We start from the raw sequence: 15,618 nt of genomic DNA, 5'->3' as shown, positions 1-15,618 counted from the left end.
CAAATACTTTAGATAAGTCCCTATCTGGCCTCTCCAGAAAAAACTGCAAATCATCCGCAAATAATGCGGTTCGGACAGGGATGCCCCCCACGACACCCCCTCCACTATGTCTGAGCTGTCTAAAACCCGGGAGAGGGGTTCAACAGCTAAATTGAAGAGGAGAGGCGATAGGGGGCATCCCTGCCTTGTGCCCTTCCCCAGGAAAAAAGGAGAGGACAAAAATCCTGGCGTCCCTATTTTTGCTTGAGGGGCCGAGTATATTGAGTGGAGGTAGGACATGAAAGGTCCCTCAAAGCCCATCGCCCCCATCACCTCCCACACCCACTCCCACCGCACATTATCAAATGCTTTTTCTGCATCAATATGGCAGGGGAGGGGTGCAGGCCCGGGCGTAGCTGCACTTCGTCCAGCACCCCGATGACTTTCCTAAGGTTAGTCACGGCCGATCGTCCCTGAAGGAAACCCACCTGAGAAGGTGAAATAAGGCGAGGAAGAATCTGAGCTAGCCTCTCAGCCATAATTTTGGACGCAATTTTTAGATCTATGTTAATCAGTGATATCGGTCTGTATCCACCTGGGGACGACAGGTTTTTCCCAGGTTTAGGAAGGACTTTGATGGTGGCGGTGTTCATGTCGCTGGAGACCACTGAACCCGACAGGTAAGAATTATAGAAGGAAAGAAGAACCAGACCAACCTCATCTATTATGAGTTTATAAAAGTCTCCAGTGTGCCCGTCCGGGCCCGGGGCTTTGTTTGGTTTTAGTTTCTTAACTGTGCTTCTTATTTCTTCTAATGTAATGGGTGCATTCAGGAAGCCCTTTTCTTCGTCAGTGAGGGTGGGGAGAGCAGAGCCCCTAAGCCAGTCCCTCTGTTTTTCACTAGTTGGGGGTGAGTCCGAGTATAGTTGTGCGTAAAAATCTCTAAGGATGGCATTAACTTTGCCAGGGTGACGATGTAACTCGCCTGTATTATCCTTAAGAGCTTGGATGTGATGCAATGCATATGGTCTCTTTGATAATCTTGCTAAGAGACGCCCTGGTTTGTTTCCAAACCTAAACAGAGTCTCCTCGAATTGGGAGCGGTAGATGTTTTCCCTCTGTTCTAGCCATTGTTCATACGCTGCCTTTGCTGATTGCCATCTAGCCTTGTTGTCAGGTGTCGGTGAGGAAAGAAAAGACGTATAGGCTGTACGTAATGTGTTGCTGTGTTGCGCTAGTTGTGTTGCAATTTTCTTTTTCATAGTGGAGGTGTATGCCATGATCCTCCCTCTTAAGACTGCTTTTGCCGCTTCCCAGTATAGCTGAGTATCAGACGCATGATTGGAGTTATCTGCGGCATACTCTAGCCACCACCCCTTCAGGAGGGCTTTAAAGTTTTCGTCCCTGGCTAATCCATTAGGAAACCTCCACAAGAAATCTGTTCCCCTAGGGAACTTGTCATGTATTTGTAGGACTACCAGTGTATGGTCTGCAATAAGTAAGTCCTCAATTGTCGCTTGATCTATAGGGGTCAGTAAAGGGGAAGAGACAAATATGTGGTCTATCCTGGACCAGGACGTGTGAGGATGTGAATAGTGCGTGTATTCCCGTGTGTCAGGATTAGCATTCCTCCACGCATCCGTCAACCCTAACAGTGAGGCCCAGTCGGATAATGTCTGGTCCCTACTTCTAGGGGCAGATGACTCACCCTTACTCGCTTTTCTATCCTCTGCGTGGTGCATTACCGCATTGAAGTCGCCTCCCACTATTACATTTGCCACCGTAATATTAAGCAGTCTGGAAGCTAGTGAGGAAAAAAAAGATTTGTTAGCACCATTAGGACCGTATACATTCACCAGTAACATCTCTTCCGCTGGAGTTTTAATGTGAACCGAGTAGCACCTCCCCGCCTCATCCGCCCAAGTATCTACTATTTCATGATTATAGGATTTGTGAAATAGGGTAATTACCCCAGCTTTATGATCTCGTCCTGGGAATCCAATACCTCTCCTACCCATAGCTTACGGAGGCTACAGAAGTCCGCTTGCTCTAGATGGGTCTCCTGAAGAAGCACTATGTCTGGGGATAGCTTCTTTAAATGTCTCAACACCATGTTACGTTTGTGCGGGGACCTAAGCCCCTTCACGTTCTAAGATATAATGCGCACCATTTATGTGTACTAAAGTATGATAAGATAGGATATAGATTCCATACCCATTTCTGAAGGCCGTGAGCAAGTCCCTCCCCCCAACAAATACCAAACTAAATAGAACTGAACATAACTGAACCAATGACCACAACCAAGAGTAAGGGCGGAGCCCGGACTCTCGATTTTCCTAGGCCTACGGACCTCACTTTTTTCCATGTGAAGAGTCTCCTTAACACAATTAGAAAACCACGACCCTCTTAGCCGCAGAGAGCCCCAGATAACTGATAGGAAGCGCGCCAGACGAAGAAGGGTGATGGGAGGGGGTTGGGGAGAAAGGGAAGAGGAGCGGGGGAGGGTTGCAAGTGGGTGGGAGAAAGGGGAAGGGAGGCTGAAGAAGGAGTCACATTAGAAAAGGAGATGACGGGAGAACGGCTGGAAACAAGGGCGCAAGGGTTAGGAAGGAGGTGCCTGCGAAGGTAGTGATTTACAGGGATGGGATTAGTAACTATAGCATAGTAAATGGGTTATCAGTCAGATCTCAACGAGTGTGTCCGTTACACTGTTGCGTTAGAGAGAGTCCGCTTTCTTTGATAGTGAGACAACCTGCAAATTCTCAGGAAGGTACTCCCTCCCTGGGACCAGATTGGTGAATCCGACCAAGAGCGGGGTGAACGGTTGGCTCCCCGACCCAGGTATTCTTTGAGAGAATCCGCAGCGTCTTCCGCGTTTGTTTATGTGGACATAGAGCCGTCCTGATGAAATACTTTGAGGATGGCTGGGTAAATCAATGCGAAGCGGACTTGGAGTTGAAAAAGCGCTGTGCGTATGGGAGAGAATAGTTTCCTGCGTCTTGTAACTTCCACTGAGAAGTCCCCAAACACTAGGATTCTGTGCCCCTCTAATTCCAAAGGCTCTTTACGGGCTCTGAAAGCCCTCTGAAATGCCACTTTATCAGTAAAGTCGAGGTACTTGACAATGGTTTGTCTTGGTCTGTCCCTCTGTGCTAAGCCTGCAGGTATCCCCTTATCCTGTCCTGGGCGAAGATCAGGACCTATCCTATGGGCTCTTTCAACTTTACAGGGATGAGGCAGTCCCAGCAGTGCAGGCAGCGTGACTTCACACAGATTCAGCAGATCTTTTTGCTTGTACAATTCAGGGACACCTATAAAGCGAAGATTATTTCTCCTCGACCTATTTTCAAGGTCCTCTACTTTGTCCCATAGACGCCTGTTGTCTGATTCTAGATCTTACATACGAACCGGCATATTGGAGTCTGTCTTCTAACACTGACACGCGCTCCTCCACCGCTTCCAGCCTCGCTCCTTGCGCCGCAACCTCCCTCTGTACTTGTCTGAGGGCGGATTTCACTGCCACCGACACTGTGTCTTGTAACCCCGGGGCTATGCGTTTAGCTACTTCGGTGGCTAGCATGGCATAATCAAAACCGCTGTCCTCTGTCTCCTCTTCCCCCCCCCCCCCCGGAGGACCCATGTTCTGACCTTTTAGAAGAGATTGCTCGGGCTATGGCGGGAGACGCCGCCATATTATTCTCCCCACTGCCGCCTTCTTTATCTTGCCGCGGCTTCCAGCTTTGCCTGGCTTGCCCTTTTTTTGTATATAACGGTCCATGGTACTGCCCGGGTCTCCGGTGGCAACTTCCGTGTCAGTGAATAGATTTGCGGGTGAGCGGGCAGCCGATTAGAGGACTCTCTCAGCGGAGCGAGGTGTCGGCGCGTCCTCCTCACATGGCGCCGGAACCGGAAACACCTATTAGTCAGTCTTATGCTACGTTTACACAGAGCGATAATTCGCCCATCGATCGTTTAACGATTGTGAAGCAATGATTTGGTTTTTAAAACAATCAGCGTTTAGACGAATAAATAGTTAGAAAAATCGTTTGAAAATTCGTAAGAGAAAATTGTTATTGCGATCGTTTTTAAGATCGCTTAAGCCCATCTTTTACATAGGATAAATCAGTGAAAGACTGTTTACATGAAGCGATCTGCGGATTTTCACCGAACGACAAACGGCGATTTAAAAACATGTTGAAAGATCATAATGTACGTTTTATCGCTCGGCGTTTGATTGTTTGCTGTGTTTACACGGTACGATTATCACTCAAATGCGATCGTTTATGAGAAAATTGAAACGATAATCTTTCTGTGTAACTGCTGCATAAGAGATTGCAGCAGCTGCTACTTCATACAGTACAGGCAGCATCTTGTAATTACCTCTCTGTCTCTGTAGACATTGAGTTTGTGCACAAGCTTCATTTGGCAGTGAGCTGGTTGTGGCTCTGTAGGGTAAATGACAGGGTCCAACTTTATGGTGTGGCTCCACTAAAGCATCTGTCCTATAAAGCACTGGATGGCCCCCTAGAGCCTATAAAAAGTCATAGGTCCTCTGCAACAAAAGTAGACACCAGTATTATAAACATAATTAGGAATGAAAATGTATAGGTCCTCGGGTGATCTTGAGGGATTACCTCCATTCGGTCGTTCAAAGGCGGTATTCTCTAAACTGTGAGTATAGGTATTCTGCTGTCAAAAGTCAAGTCACTGAAGTCAATCAATCTTCTGTGAAAATTCTGTGTCTGATATTGTGTAATATTCTGTACTGTTGCTTTAAGAACTTTTCAGTAAAGTGTTTAAAAATAAAAATCGGGTGTGTGTTTGGGACCCAGAGAGGGCATGTACCACTGAAAGCCCTGTGACAGGTGCCACAGCGGTACTGCAACACCTATCATCTTCCTTGTTCCTGTGACTTGTCTCCCTCTGTCCCCCTTAACCAGTCAGCAGCTGCAGAAGTGTTAATAGTTCATCATGCAGCTTTAAAATATGTTTAATTCCCCAAACATCACAAAACAAGTGTACAATATGTACAGAAGATAGAAACAGTAAGTACCAGAATTCATAGATGAAATGATCTCTAGGATTTTTTGATTGGACCGACATGTCCACATATGAAATTTCCAGCAACTCTGAGAATTCTTACCAGAAAACTCCCATAGCTATAGCCTCTAATAACATGATAAGAGTATTACTATTTCTGCTATGAATAGGAAATGTGAGCCATCAACAGATACCTTTCATGAAGAGTAATAACAGCACAATAGGATATGCTTAAATGAACAAACAAGAGACCATGTGACATTTATTACAGGCAGCTCATAAATTAAGATGTGTCACTTATGTTATCTGTGTACAGTGTGTGGTAGTTCTTGGAAAGTATCTTATAAACTTGGCTACAATGATACATCTCTCTGCGTTTCTGCTGAACAGACAGTAGTGAAGTTCTCAAATGAGGTGTAATGGATTTATTTGTATTTTCAAATGAATATAACCAAGCTGCTGCCCTGGGTTTTCAAAAAAGAGTTATTAGATAATAAAATATACTTTAAGGCCATGTTCAGACATGGCAAAACAGCGGCCGTGTCACAGAATGACTGTTGTCTGATATGTTCAACCCGGCCGATACTGCAGTATCGGCCAGATGATCATCACTTTAACTTAATTGGAATAGGGGCACATTCCAATGAGCCATAGCACACAGTGTTAAATACGGCCGGGAGCCATACTTTACATTGTGTGTGTTCAGTCTATTTTGTGCGGCCACAAAATAGACATGGCAGTGTGTACACTACGGCCAGGATTCCAAAGGGGTTAATTGTATTGGCCGTTGTTGCACACACGCAACAACAGCCATTGTTTAATCAAGGAAATACATAATTTGAACTGGGCTTAAATTTGTTGGCACAAAATAGTATTGGTTAAAAAAAAATTATAGTAATTTTCAACTTTTTAACAATATACAAGTGATAAGTGTAATGTTGGACGCTTCTTACGTCATAGAGACAGTGACACTTTAAATCTTTTTGTGTTAAAATTTTTTTTTTTTTTTTGCGCACTGAACCTGAAAGCACTGCAATACCAGGTCAATGCCTGGAGAGGACAGAGCAAGCTCTTTTTCCATCTCCCTGTTCTAAAAATCCATTTAATATATGGTCCCCAGATAGGGGACGTATCAAATATTAAACGGATAAGAACAGATATTACACTTGATCTTAGCAAAAAAGGCTGAGAAGCGATGAGTTAAACATATTTTTAAAGAATTTTTGCTTCTGCTGTTTAAAATTTAGCATTTTACTATCCATATAGTATCTTGCAGTTTTACAATCTTGCCGTTTTTATTCTGGCCACTAGACTTAAAAGTAAGCTGAGACCTGTTGTTCTGTCTGTGACAAGTAGGGGCTGCTGGAAAGTGAGCATTACAGTAAAAGTAGATAGAAAAGACAATAGATAAAGCTCTCAGCTCAGCCTGCCCATGTTGCGCAGTTACAGAGCATGCTTCAGATGTATCCCATAGAAAGAATAGGGTCTGGAGATGTTAATTGTGTCTGTGACCACGAAGCTTGATGTAAAGCATGTCACTAAATGCTGTTAAAAACAGCTTAGGTAAGATGACTGACCCATAATAATGTACTAAACATAAATTACAATCAGATAATAGAACATGTTTCAGTATCTGGCACCAGTCAGTGAAAACAAATCTAGGTGATACATTCCCTTTAACATCCAAGTCCACAGAAACATTGTTTAATTGAATATACATAAAACTGAAGCTTTTAAAGAGGCAGAAACACTGCCATAGAAGAACTGGACTTCTGCTGCAAGAGGATTCCAGGTCGCTCTACAAGAATTGTCCTGGGTAAGGTGGGGAGCAGAGAGGAGCCAGCTTGCTCTAATCCCACCAAAGAACTACCGGAGCAGTAATTGCTGATAATGTCAGTGCTGGTTATTATAGAAAGGTGTCAGAACACACAGGACATTGTGGCTTGCAGTGTATGGGGCTGCATGGCTGTAGACTAGTGAGAGTACCCATGCTGACCCCTGTCCACCACCGCAAATGCCATTGGAAGAAGGAGGCCTGGTCTGATGGTTTGTGTTTTTTTTTTACATAATGTAGACATCCGGGAGCATACGTGTTGCTTAGTATGCCATCAGGATGCACTATGGGAAGAAGACAATCCAGGAAAGGCATTTTGATGCTCTCAGCGATGCCTTCCAGAAATCTGTGTGTTCTGAAATTCATGTGGATGATATTTTGATACCACTTATCCCTTCATGAATGTTGCATCTACAGTGCATCCCTTTATGGAAGTTGTATCCACAGATGTAGTGTCTTTTAGCAAGATATTGCATCCTGCCATACTTCCCCAGACCTTAATCTGATAAAGCATCTGTGGGTTATGCTGAAAAAGTCTGATCCAACTTACATGACTGCTGCTATGTCTTGGTGCCACAGGAGGTCTTGTGGAGTCAGTGACCCCACAACCCTTTAAAGGGCACTAGCGGGACCTACACAATATAAGGTAGGTGGTTTTTATTTTATGGCTAATTGGCATATGTACACAAATATGTAGAATGAAAATGAAACATGAAATAAAATGTGATTTTTCTGCCATGCTAATGTTATCAGGAAGAGAATGCTTTAAGACCGCTAAATAAATTATTGCTTTTCTTATTTTTATTTGAAAGTGTTAGAGGGGGACTGAGCTGCATCACTCTCTGATCACGAGGGAGGATTGCCAAATAGTAAAGGGCTTTTTCCACTGAATCCAAAACCTTCTTTGCAAAAATAAAAAAAGCTGTAGAAATAAATCCCCTCTCTGTAGTTTTTAGCATGCTTTGTGGAGATTGTCTACTCTATCGAGCTCTGAAACACATTACAAAACATAATGTGAAAAAGTTCCACAACAGTTCCAGCTATTGCTGCTGAATTTGGATGCATCACCAGGTTTCTAGCTCATTCTTAACAACTGACAAAATATTTACTCGGCTCACTGCAGAAATGGATAACATTTTCCAAAATATTTCACAGGGCTGAATTCGGAGTCACATAAATATGAGATGAACTCCCAGCACTCCCAGCACTTTAAGACTTTGAAAAGGTTTCAAAGTAAAAAAGATTTTTACCAAATTTCTATGCGGCACAATAACTATGCAAAACGTGTAGAGCTACTGGGTGCACAAGGGAGTGATGTGATATTATTCTTCATTTTCTAGATTCATGTCTGACAAGTTCACTTAATGTCACAGGAGGTAGAGGATGTCTAATCCTAGATGAGTAGGCTTGTTTATTGCTATATTGTTTATTCCCTGTTTATTACCTTTAGGCTACGTTCACATCAGCGTTTTTCTTTTTTTCTAACGGATCCGTCTATATTAATTAAACGGATGAGCATAAACTGATGAGCAGACTGATGCAAACTGATTGCAAAATGTTCATCTTTTTTTAATGGTCCGTTTGTATTTTGGCTTAAAAAAACTGACTTTTGTACATCAGTTTGCATCCGTTTGCATCAGTCAGCATCCGTTTTTCTATCCGTTTATTTTTCTTCTTTGGTTTCTTGCTGCTTCTGCGCATGCTCAGTGCATAAATGGATAAAACGGATGTGAACGGAAATACCCTCCATTTTAGATCCATCCTCATTGACTACAATGTAAAAAAAAACGGAAGTGCACTTTCCGTTTGTGATCCGTTTTTTGAAACGGAAAGAAAAATACTGCAAACACAATTTTTTCCTCCATTCTAAAAAACGGATCTTGAACGGTTTGCATGCAAACGGAGCACAATTAGGGCAAACGGAGCACACTAAAATATCATGGGAATCTATAGGGATTTTAACGGATTCAACAGTTTCCGTTTTGCTTACTTCAAAACGGAAAAGGTAGACGGAATGGTGCCGGATGGTCAAACGCTGATGTGAACATAGCCTTAGCTAGTCTCTTGCTGCGTGTAAAGGTGTATATATATATATATTGCAGTGAGAGCTCATATTGCTTGTTACTTCTTCTGATGTTCAATCCTAATGTAGTTGGGCTCAGAAGTATTTTTAGACAGTGACATAATTTTCATAACTTTGCACACAACTACAATAAATCAGAAAAAGAGGCAATAACATACAGTTTCAGGGTTAATTCAAAGCATTTAACAAAACTTTTGGGTTATCCAAAAAATACATACCCCCCACGGCTCCTGCTGTGACGGTTTGAAGTCAGTGATTGGCTGAGCAGACCGCCACTTCAGAGAAGAGCTTGTATTGGAAGTAGGAAGTAGTTTGAGTTGTGGAGGACTGGATGATGTCACAGACTGTGCCCCACTGGGAACAAAGTAGGTGGCTATGTTGTTTTTTTTTAAGTCTCCTAATAACCTAAACTTAGAAGGTTTTGTGTTGCTAGGTAGTTCTTCTTTACGGACAGAATTCTCAGAGTATCCAACTGTCTAATTTGTGTGACTTTTCTAATGAGGATTGATGTATATTTTGCTCCAATATCTTTATTTATTAAAATGTAGCCCTGCCATAGTGAATGAATCTAAGTAAAAGTCGCAGAAAAGTCACAGAAAAAGTCGCAAAGCATATTCAATAGGTACTGACCAAACATAGCCTGGACCAGTTTGTGCGATTTTTTAGCAGGTCGCAAATGATAAATTGGACATTAATCCTGGATTATGGTAACTTTTGGGTGAATACTCAAAAGTGGAAGATAAAAAAATAGTCACACCTAAAAAATATTCGCCCGTCAAATAATGGATCATAATATCGAAACTTAGACCAAAAATGGGTGAAAAATCCAAAAACTGCCACAGAGCCTCTAAAACGCTGGCATTTTTGCAAAAAAAAAAAAAAGAAAAGAAACAAAGACATTGTGAAGCCATAGGCTGTTCCCCCATCACTATAACCTTTACATCTCTTGTAAACCATAATGCTTTATTTTAACTTTTGGTAATTTCTCGCACATATAGTCTAGTTGTCTTTAATATAGCATTTTAAAATACTGCCCACTGCTCTCGCTGTTTTATGTGCCATAGTTTCCTAATGAACTGTCACTGTTCCCTTCATGCACTGTGCCCACTACCACCTTTTTTTATACTGTGCTACTGTCTCCCCCTCTTGTATTGTGCCACTGCCTTCACCTCTTCTATTGTGCCACTTTCTCCCTCTCATGTCTGTGCCACTGGCTGCCTCTTGTGTACTGTACCACTATCTCCTCTTCATGTACTGTGCCACTGGCTCCTCTTCATGTACAGTACGGTGCCATTGTCTCCCCCTCTTGTATTGTGCACCTGCCTTCACCTCTTCTATTGTGCAACTGGCTTCCTCTCTTGTATTGTTGCACTTTTTCCTTGTCATGTAATGTTCCAATGTCCCCTATAATTAATGTACTTTACAGCTCTACATTACAAAGTTGGAAGTGTGGAGTGCACAGAACTCCCTGAATCATGCCAGTAATCGGCTATCCAGTTGTATTAGTGATTGCTGGTAGAATTGAATAGGAGATTAGAGCAGCCTGCAGTATTGCTTATTACAGTCCTCTTGATCCAGCTGTCTTTTTCACTGCTGATTTGAGAGAACTACAAAATGACAACAGGTGAGGGGGTCCCCCTGGCGTGTCGGCCTGGTCTCAATTGCGACCCCTATAGCTATGCCACTGCCTTTATTAGTGACAAATTACCATTTGTTTTCAATGCACTTTATTGGCATGTGGTTTTTATGTCACTGTGTCTCATATTGAGCAAAGTTTGTTGCTACTTTTTAATTAATGTCCTAAAATTCAGTCCCCTTAAACCATGCCCCTTTTATACTGGAGCCACTCATCTTTGCCAGGCGGAGTAGGTGCGGAGGTGTCTAAAACAGAAGAGTTGAGTAAAGCGAGGCTTTTTTGTGCCATGTAAGCCTTCCCCTTCACTGTTTAATCTATTTTATCATTTGACGTCTTTTAAGAAATAAGGAAACGGATCTTTTTAATTATGTATGTAATATTATTTTTTCATGCGCCTGATAAAAGTGAACAATATGTAGCCATTATATTGCAAGGAGGCACATTTTCTTTGTGTATCTGATAAGCTGGTTATTTTCACAGCATGTTTTTACATTAATGAGATGAAGACATTTTGCTGAAGTTATTCCATAACGGCCCAAATGTTTTTCTATAAATATTACTTTTGGCTGACGGCATCCCGCAGCTGTGTGAGAGCTGGCATACCTGACAGTGGTAGTGGATCAATGGCAACAGCGCACTGTTGGGTTGGACAGAAGTAAAGTCTCAAAGCTCCTGCAGTTTAAATTCAGGCCAAAAACAGCTTGTCCTCACAAAACTGCACTTATTGTCATGAGATTGTTGCCGTTACTGTCCAAGGCCGTTGTGGATTTCATATGCGTATAAATAATGGTGATGTATTTTTAGGGAAGTATGTTTTATGCAATCCTGTTTTACAGCGATACACTCCATTAAAGATGTTATAACGTGTTAGACATAGTATGAAGACTAAATAAAAAGGTCAGTAAAGTACTGAATATAGACCCCCTTTATAGTAATACTGGCTCTCACATTTTGTTAAATTCCACATAGGAGCCATTTACTATTTAACTGTCTAGAGCAAGCCACAGATGGACTGGTTTGTTTTTTATTCCTTCTGACAATATGGCCACTATTCAGGACATGTAGAGGTTTGATAAAAGCTTAAAACTTAAAGGGGAACCACAAGAAAATCCAGAATTTCTCATGTAAACTCCTTTCTGAGATAATGATGCCTAATGCCGATGCTGATTTTTACATGAATAACCATTGCTTGGAATTTGAGTAATTAAGAGTAATAGTCTGGGCATGAAGCAGGTGATAGTGGTAGGCAGGGCAGCCATCAGGAATTTCGGGGCCCCATACAACCAAAGTGTCTTGGCCCCCCACATTAATAAAAAAAAAAATTGTGTGTTCGACCCACGCCTTGCTGGGAGGTATAATTTGGTTCAGATCAATTCTAGAGAACTGGCTCATATACCCCATTTTTCCCAGTGGCTTAAAATGTAACCTCTGTTATACAGTTATAAAATTGTAGAAACTAAATGTGAACAAGGTGCAATTTAAATGTCACCATACAGACACTTACTTGTATAGCTGCCTCTTGTGCTCTGTATGCAGTGCATTATATTCACCCCTGCAACGTACAATTTATAGCGTGTCTACAAGCCCAGCGGGGCTCATTATGATGGAGACTAAAACTTATACAAGAGTGGGGTAGGGGTTCCCCTGTATTCAGAATGCTGTTGAGTACTAGGCAATGCCCGGTTGGGGTTATTGAATCTCGAGGGTCTGGAGGGCTGTTTGATTTGTATATGTTCACCAATATTCCCCCCCCCCCCCCCCCCCCGTTATGCTCACTAACATAGAATATGTTGATAAGGCTAATATAATGAGGCTGTTCCATATTAGTGAGCATATACAAATCACACAGCCCCCCCAGGCAGACTAGTTTAGCTCACCCAAGACAGTGATAGCGAATACATGGCGGTGAGAACGCTTTCTAGGAGATCCTGTTTGTGCAGCAGAGGTGTCTTTATCCTGCTCTGCATAGACCCTCGAAATTCAATAATCCCAGACGGGGCATTGCCTAGCACTCAACAGCATTCTGAATACAGGGGAACCCCTACCCCACTCTTGTATAAGTTTTAGTCTCCATCATAATGAGCCCCGCTGGGCTTGTAGAAATGCTATAAATTGTACGTTGCAAGGGTGAATATAATGCACTTCATACAGAGCACAAGAGGCAGTTATACAAGTAAGTGTCTATTTGAATTGCACCTTGTTCACATTTAGGTTCTACAATTTTATAACTGTATACCAGAGGTTACATTTTAAGCCACTGGGGAAAATGGGATATATAAGCCAGTTCTCTAGAATTGATCTCACACACAGACACCAGCACACATGTATACAGACACCAGCACACATGTATACACACATACAGACACCAGCACACATGTATACAGACACCAGCACACCAGGGCACGATGAAGTTTGAACTTCTGCAACCTGGAGAAATCACCTGATATCACCTGCAGTCCTATGTAACACCACATAACACAGTGGTATCTGAGTACAGATAATGTAGTAAATTTTTACCTGCAGTCCTATGTAACAGCACAGATTACACAGTGATATCCCTCTGACTACAGATAATGTAGTAGTCACCTGCAGTCCTATGTAACAGCACAGATAACACAGTGATATCCCTCTGAGTACAGATAATGTAGTAGTCACCTGCAGTCCTATGTAACACCACAGATAACACAGTGATATGTCTGAGTACAGATAATGTAGTAGCTGTCACCTCGGGGCGCCCCTACTAAATGATGTTCTACAAAATAAGAAAAGTGTCATACAGGGACTCACAGGTGACGTCTTCTTTGATCTGAGGCGTCACTTTCCCTTTTCCTCTCCATCCGGCCCAGACCTCCATGATGATTTCTTCCAGATATGTTTCATCTTTTCAGAACCTGCGAGACAAACAATTCAGGCTCCGCACATTTCTAGCAACTTCCTTCCCTTTCTCCCTCCTGTAGGCTCCCATAGTAACTGCGCTGTTTGGTGTTATGTGCAGTAAAGCGAGTAGGAATGTGGGATGCCCCCTGTATGTAGGATCCCCTGCTGTGCCCCCTGTATGTAGGATTCCCTGCTGTGCCCCCATGAGCTAATAAAGCCCCTAGAGGTGGCCCCCATGAACTAATAATGCCCCCAGAGGTACCCCCATGAGCTAATAATGCACCCAGAGGTGCCCCCATGAACTAATAATGCCCCTAGAGGTAGCCCCCATGAACTAATAATGCCCACAGAGGTGCCCCCATATACTAATAATGCCCCCAGAGGTGCCCCCATATACTAATAATGCCCCCAGAGGTGCCCCCATACACTAATAATGCCCCCAGAGGTGCCCCCATACACTAATAATGCCCCCAGAGGTGCCCCCATATACTAACAATGCCCCCAGAGGTGCCCCCCATGAGATAATAATGCCCCCAGAGGTGCCCCCATATACTAATAATGCCCCCAGAGGTGCCCCCATACACTAATGATGCCCCCAGAGGTGCCCCCATACACTAATAATGCCCCCAGAGGTGCCCCCGTATACTAATAGTGCCCCCAGAGGTGCCCCCCATGAACTAATAATGCCCCCAGAGGTGCCCCCATATACTAATAATGCCCCCAGAGGTGCCCCCATACACTAATAATGCCCCCAGGGGTGCCCCCATACACTAATAATGCCCCCAGAGGTGCCCCCATACACTAATAATGCCCCCAGAGGTGCCCCCATACACTAATAATGCCCCCAGAGATGCCCCCATACACTAATAATGCCCCCAGAGGTGCCCCCATATACTAATAATGCCCCCAGAGGTGCTTCCATGTACTAATAATGCCCCCTACATCCTACTCACCTAATCCGCGCTGTGCAGGCAGCAGCTCTTCCTCCTCTTCGTGCTCCATCTTGCGAGCCGCAGGAACGGGACTTCCGGCAGGCGTGATGACGTCACATCATCACGCCTGCCAGAGAGGTCACGGCCCAGCCTCCCATAGGCTGCTGGTATGAAGCGGGCGGAACATCAAAGCGATCAGTGCATCCCGAGAAGCTGCGCGGCCGCTGCTTCTCGGGATGCTCAAAAACAGGTGGCGGACGGGGGGAGGCGGGGGGAGGCGGCCGGCGGGCCCCCCCCCCCCCCATGTCTCTTAGGGTCCGGGCCCCATACGGCAGTACCAGTTGTACTGCCCTATCGGCGGCCCTGGTGGTAGGTTACCATATCTGCAATGGTCACCTGTGCTTTCAGGTTGCTTTCTGTTCTTGGTAGATTACCTTAGCCTAAGGGATTATGCAGATGGCCGTATTACTTTGGTTTTGTTTTTTTGTGTGGAGTCACACAAGGGCACCAGGCTTCTAATGCACCCCTATATACCTCCATTCTCATATGAAGGCATATACAGTAGCGGTTCAATCTAATGGGTACCGTACAAAGAGGAAATTTCTCAAGACCGACATACCCATTTTTTTTTTTCTTATTCAACGGTTTTTATTTAGAAAAAGAAGTGCACACACATGAAAATCCAAACATAGGACATAATACACGTGACACGCAGGTAAGTACAATCAAGACCAAAACGCAATGTACAGCGGGTGGGGCCAACTATCCGTAATCTAGACAATAATCAAAGTGCTAGAGTAAAAGAAGCTAACAGTAGAGACCAAGAAGAGGCCGAGCGAACGAGAGCCGCCATACAGAACCTGCTAGGTGTTATATTATCACATCAGTGCGAACTTGAGAAAACAGGAAGAACCAGAGGAAAAGCTTGCAAACAGCAAAAGGAGAAGAACAAAGAAACAGAGAGAAGAAAGAGGGAGATTGCCAATGTGGTCCGTCCAAGCCCCATATCGAACCCAAAGCTCCCAAGAAACTCAAATCACGGACGGGAGGGACCCCCGTATCTATAGTACTCAGGAGATTCAACAAAGGCCGCCCAAGGCATCCACAAAACTGTGGTATTCCGCGAACTGGTAAGCAGCTCCGCTCTCAGTTCCTCCATCCGATGGATCATCATCACCTCCTTCAACCATTCCAGCACCGTAGGCACTGCAGTGTCCCTCCAGTGTCTGGGTATGAC

General features: G+C 43.7%; 1 protein-coding gene and 1 non-coding gene across 7 annotated transcripts in view; one reads left to right on the top strand and one right to left on the bottom strand.

The window, feature by feature from the left end:
- Nucleotides 1-15,618, top strand: part of AIG1 (androgen induced 1) — a 200,334-nt gene that overhangs the window by 142,235 nt on the left and 42,481 nt on the right. The gene's annotated exons all lie outside the window — the stretch shown is intronic.
- LOC138796138 (U2 spliceosomal RNA) lies at nt 6,025-6,216 on the bottom strand. Its single transcript, XR_011363746.1, has one exon. It is a non-coding gene; the product is annotated as a U2 spliceosomal RNA (small nuclear RNA).

This window comes from Dendropsophus ebraccatus, chromosome 6 (genome assembly GCF_027789765.1).
Source record: "Dendropsophus ebraccatus isolate aDenEbr1 chromosome 6, aDenEbr1.pat, whole genome shotgun sequence".
In the NCBI taxonomy this organism is placed as follows: domain Eukaryota; kingdom Metazoa; phylum Chordata; class Amphibia; order Anura; family Hylidae; genus Dendropsophus; species Dendropsophus ebraccatus.
This window is presented reverse-complemented; position numbering and strand designations above follow the sequence as displayed.